This window comes from Hyperolius riggenbachi, chromosome 6 (genome assembly GCF_040937935.1).
Source record: "Hyperolius riggenbachi isolate aHypRig1 chromosome 6, aHypRig1.pri, whole genome shotgun sequence".
Taxonomy (NCBI): Eukaryota; Metazoa; Chordata; class Amphibia; order Anura; family Hyperoliidae; genus Hyperolius; species Hyperolius riggenbachi.
Window position 1 is genome coordinate 334,266,814 of NC_090651.1, and position 6,000 is coordinate 334,272,813.

General features: G+C 44.8%; 1 protein-coding gene across 1 annotated transcript in view; it reads right to left on the reverse strand.

Moving 5' to 3' along the window:
• Positions 1-4,849, reverse strand: part of LOC137522925 (cornifelin homolog B-like) — an 80,089-nt gene extending 75,240 nt beyond the window's left edge. Inside the window, exon 1 of the mRNA XM_068243080.1 lies at positions 4,748-4,849. The gene's annotated coding sequence lies outside the window, so the exon portion shown is untranslated. The remainder of the gene's footprint in view (positions 1-4,747) is intronic.
• Positions 4,850-6,000: the final 1,151 nt, after the last annotated feature.

The window sequence follows — 6,000 nt, forward strand, 5'->3', positions numbered from 1 at the left end:
AATCCAGGCCCTCCACCGCTGAACTTACTGGGACCCTCCTGGCCCCTTGGTTGCTAGGCCCTGCTCCACCTGCATCTCACGCTGACACACTGTCCTACTACTAAGTTGTCGCTGGACCGGCAGTCGCGGATCCACCACAGCTGCAAGCCAGCCAAAAAGAACACAAACTGACCACAACCGCAATCCCAAGGGGTCAAACTCTTACTTTTGCTATCTTTTTCAATTTTTCTATCTTCTTTTCTCCCTTTCTTCTACTCTCTCTCTTTCTCTCTCACTATTGCTTTGCTTGCTCGTATATGCATTGTACCACTTTTGCATCACTACTCTTTGCTTCGCTTGCTTGTATATGCATTGTACCACTGTTGCATCACTGTACGTTATCTGTATGCTGTATGTTTTAGTGTGCATCTGTGTACTATTGCTACTGTACCACCACCGACCCTGTTGTGCCAAGACCAATTCCGGGTACAACTCATGTTGTACTGGGCGAAATAAATCTGATTCTGATAATAATTGCACATGTGACACCTGCTCAGACATATTATTCGGTGCAGTGCTGCATCTCACCACTAGAGGGAGAAGTCTCCATCAAGATTTGCTGACAGACAACGTTGTCAATGTTTGTATGAATTGTTGAACTCAATGTAAAATTACAACTATTAAGCTGTTTTTCGAAAAATTTTAAGGAAATCACCTCTGCTCCATTCCTTTATGTGCTGGTGCTGCCTTTGTTATAACCCCTCAGAAAGAAAAAATAGCCGTATAATATGCTTAACCTGTCTTCTGTTCTGCCATTTTTTTACAGGATTACCTCTACATTGCCATGGAGTACCTGAGCGGGGGAGAACTGATGCAACTGCTAGAAACTGCTGACAAGCCCTTTGACATCACAACTCTGAGGTAAGATTACTCCGCTATTTTATAAAGCTAACAACTGCCCCTCTGGGGGGTTAATAAAAGCCCCTGTAGACCATGGGGGCCCACCTCCCTATCCCCAATATGCAGAGCAGTGCAGGGAGCAGAGTATGTTACCTGTTCTTGTGCCATTAAGCTCCCCTCCTCACATCAGCTGTGCAGTATGCTGCATACCTGTCACATGACATGTTAGAGGAGCCAGTAGCCATGTGGGGGTGTGCAGCACAGAGCCCACCCACTGTGGAGAGGATATCAGAGCAACATGGCGCTGCAAGCTGGCAGCATACACATCTTCCTGCACTGCTCTGCATACTAGTGTGTGTATGTGTGTGTGTGTGTGTGTGTGGGGGGTAAATTACCCTTATTAGAAAAGGTTGTGGTAAAATGCTTTATTTACATCACGTCACTGTGGGGAAGTCATTTTACACACACTGAAATTTGTATTAGATCTTTTTAGAATGAGTCAGGCTGGGTGCACACATAGCATAACATGAAAAGGCTGCATTTTATGTCATGTTTTCATTTTAAGTTGTGTGCATTTTTTGTGCGTTTTAATGCGTTTGCGGCTTGCATGTACAAAACGCATATGAGATTTGTATGCATTTTTTATGCATTTTAATATTTCCATTTACAGGATGCAAATTACTAAGAAGACAACAGGAAGCGGAAATACATCAGATATCTTTATTTAAAAAAAAAAAAACATAAAAAAAAGCATCAAAAACGCATACAAAACGTAATACATTGCGTTTCCATTCACTTTCATTATGTGCGTTTTTGATGCGTTCATGCATAATATGCAACAAAACTAGCGATTTTAAAAACGCTAAAGTGCAAACGCACACCCATGCAATGTTTTATGCGGCCCATGGAGTAACATTGGTGCATAAAACGCAGCGGTTTGCGCAAGGCTAGCGTTTTTGCTATGTGTGCACCTAGCCACATGGATACATCTTTCTGCTTTATTTGTGTATTGAACATGTGGTGCTAATAATTATTTTATTTCTCTTCCATCAGACTATTTGCTGCACAGATGGTCATCGGCATGGAGTACATCCACTCCAAGGGTATAATCCACCGAGACATCAAGCCGGAAAACATCCTTCTGGACGGAGTCGGGAATATTAAGATCGCTGACTTCGGCCTGGCAGCACAAAATGTGTTTGAGGACGACACGATTGAAGGATGTTGCAGGACCTTGTTCTATATGGCCCCGGAGGTGTTCCTAGAGATGGACTACGGCCACACCGTAGATTACTTCTCTATGGGAGTCATGCTTTTTGAGATGGCATGCAACAAACACCCATTCATCGAAGATTATTATGATGATGAAGTTGAAATTCAATACTCCATTTGTTACAATTCACCAGATTACCCAGGGCAGATGGACCCCACGCTGAAAGACTTCCTAGAGAAGCTCCTGTGCAAAGACCAGGACGAGTGTAAAGATCTGGTGAATAACCTGAGGGAAGAGCCACTCTTCATCCCCATAGACTGGAAAGCTGTGGAGTCCGGAGAGGCGCGGCCCCCATTCCATGTGGAACCACCACAGGAAAAACCGAGCGAGACTGTGCTTAATATCACAAATTCTGAGGCGCAGAAATCCCGCCGGATAGAAGCTGAGCAGCACACTGCTGTGATTACGGCATGCTTGTGATTTCCGACGATCGCAAACGTGCTGCATGTAGCATTTTCCTAGTGATTGTGTTGTGATTCTCATTCACTCAAATGAGAATCACAAAATGTATTTACCAAAAAATTGCAGAATACTGCAATGCAAAATCGCAATCGGTAAGCAGGCTAGGAAGTTTACTAACAGCACCAAGCAAATCGATAGTGCAATAGATCTGTCTGTATAGCATGCAGGGATGTAGCAATAGGGGGTGCAGAGGTTGCAACCGCATCGCGGCCCTTGGGCCAGAGGGGCCCCAAGGGGCCCTCCCTCAACTGCAGTATTTGCCTTCTAATGGTCCTGTGCTCATAACAATCACTTCTATAGATACTTTTTATAGTGGTAATCATTAGCAAACTGTTCCCCATCCCCTTCTTGCACCTCTGACACTGTAGTTGCCATTGGCAGGTTTTGGTGCGCCGTATCAACTGTTATGTATAGAGTGCTTGGGGGGCCCTAATGTAAAACTTGCATCGGGGCCCACAGCTCCTTAACTATGCCAGTGATAGCATGTGCCATTGATCTATTTTGGGGTGCCCTGGATGTCCCCCCCCCCTTTCCTGCAGAGTTGTACAGCAGGCTGCAGTACTCAGCTGTTCCGGCCGCTTGGTCCCCGGAGTCTGTAGACATCTTTTCTTGCAGGCCTCTCCCTCTAGTGTCAGAGAATGAATCAGACACTAGAAATCCTATAATTCTCAGATGCTAGGGGGAGAAGCCTGGAAGAGAAGATGTTTCCGGACTTGGAGAGTGGACGCTGGAGATTGGAGAGTAATGCTGCCTGCTGCGCTACTCTGCCGTGGTGGGTCTGGGGAGACATCCGGAGCTACTCTGCTGATCCTTTGTGCCTGAGCACCCACATCTCTGCACCACGCACCAATCCAGTATTAATGCGTATGCATGACAGGGAATTGCATAGGACTTTTTAATAAATGACTTGCATTTGGACTGTGCTTGGGGAATGTTGTTCATGTATGCTTCACTGTCCACCTGGATCTCTTTGTAGCTGTGAGCACGTCCTGGAGAGCTGGTTTTGGATCCATGTCTCACACGCTGGAGCAGTGAGCGCACATTCTGTTTGCTGTAGTACCAAAGACAAGGCAGGCACAAGATGGATAAAAAGACACCTCTTTACTTGTGATTCTTCAAAAGACCCTATTCCATATACTGTGAACACATTCAGGTATATCGCAAAGCATGCTGACATGGAGTGGTGCTGTGCGGTGCAAGCCTCCACTCATACCTCCCAACTTTTTGAGATGAGAAAGAGGGACATTTAAGCCACACCCCTGCCACACCCCTGATCACGCCCCCATCACACCCCTAGTCACGCATACCATAAATATTTTAATAGAAAAATATTTTGTTTTATAATCAAACCACACTGGTCCTTTCTATCCTGGTTCATTTTCCTTCATGTTAACATTTTAAAATTAGTAATATATCAATTTAAAGGATGGGAATAAAGGTTAGAGTCAATCAAACGCATTTTTTTAGTAGAGAAAAATATATATTTACATAGAAAGAGGGACAAAGTCCTGAAAGAGGGACAAATGAGGAGGAAAGAGGGACAGAGGGACAGGGCTCCCAAAGAGGGACTGTCCCTCCGAAAGAGGGACAGTTGGGAGCTATGTGCACTATACTTGCATGCCTTAGATGTGGATTGGCGGTGTGTAAGGATGGCATCTACTTAGTCCGTGCCAGGGGCGGAGAAACCTTACAGCCATTTCGTCCAAGGGAGTGAAGTGCTCACTTGCTGTGTTATTATTATTATTTATATAGCGCCAACATATTCCGCAGCGCTTTATAAAGCACAATAAGACCACAAGGGGAACATAGGTACAACCCAAAAAAAATGTACAGCAGAGTCTCAAGCCGCACAAATATTGCAACAAAAACAGTAAACATTAGGAGGATGACCCTACCCTTGCAAGCTTACAATCTAAAGGGTTGTGGGGGACACACTAGGTGGGGGGGGGGATAGGATAGATGAGGCAGTGAGCCTTTGCCTCTGATTACATTGTGAACAGTAAGTAAATAGGGGCTATAAAATGTTATAAGCTTGTCTGAAAAGGTGTGTTTTAAGAGTGCATTTGAAGATGTCCAGGTTTGGAGCGTGACGAATAGGCTGCGGAAGAGAGTTGCAGATGAGGGCCCCCATACCAGTGTGTCATTGTATTCCAGTGTGGCGTGGGCTGGCGACTTCTGTCTTTTTTGGCGTATCCTCGCCTCCCTGCCCACTCCCAACGTGCTGTGCTTCAGGCCTCTGTCTCACGTGGTGGTTGCCAAGCAACAATGTGCAGCAAAACTTTCTTATCTTGGCCTGCATGTTGGTTTGCACCATTGCATCTTGTGGCCAAATAAGGGTATTGGCTTGGTATACAGAGAAGTGGGCTCCTTCGATTTACTATAAACTAAATCAAGGGATTGAGAAAGGAGGAGAGAGAGAGACCATGTGAGTCCAAAAATATCTGAACACCCTTCTTTCAAAGGGGGAACTATACAAATAAGGTAAATTGCGACAAGTCTAATATCTTTTTTAACCCATATGAGCAAACAAAAAAACAACAGTGAAGCACTTCACGCATTTTCTCTTTCAATTTATTTATTGTATTTATAAAGCGCCAGCATATTACGCAGCACTGGATATTGGTTAAGGTTACAGACAATATTTAGGGGTGACATACAGCAATAAGACAATACAGGAATACATGCAAACCAGATCATGCAGCACAGTATGAGTACAAGGTAATGCTTAATCAGTCACTGGATGGGAGCCTGGAGATTAGGCAAGTTGAGTTCACTTAAGAATTTACTCAGATCCATAGGAAGGGTGTACAGTAATGGAGGTACATGAACAGGTAGGAGACTAAAGAGGAGGACCCTGACGAAGGCTTACAATCTAGAGGGAGAGGTAGGGACACGAAAGATAGGGGACCAGAGTTCAGCTGCGGGTTTAGGATGAGTATAGGCAGAACAGTAGGGGGCCAAGGACCGAGCCTTGGGGGACTCCCTCCGAGAGGTGGTTGGGGGTGGATGAGGACTCATTGAAGGAGGTCGTGAAGGCGCGGTTGGAGAGGTAAGATGAAAGCCAGGCCATGGAGAAGTCATTAATGCCCATGGACTGGAGAGACTGGAGGTCCACTGTGTCAAAAGCTACTGAAAAGTCAAGCAGCAGGAGAATGGATTAACTAATTACCTAATATTGTAACTAATTAACTAATTACATTAGCTTCTGTGATAAACGTGCATGTTTTCACACATACAGACACACATGGTGTGCAGAAAACGAATACAGAAAAATGCACACAAAAAACTGATTTATCTCTCTGTATCTGTTTTTAACTGAAGAATGCGCACTGCACTACTGGGATACACCAAGGTGGATGGAGCTAAAAACAGCCAATGTAGCTATT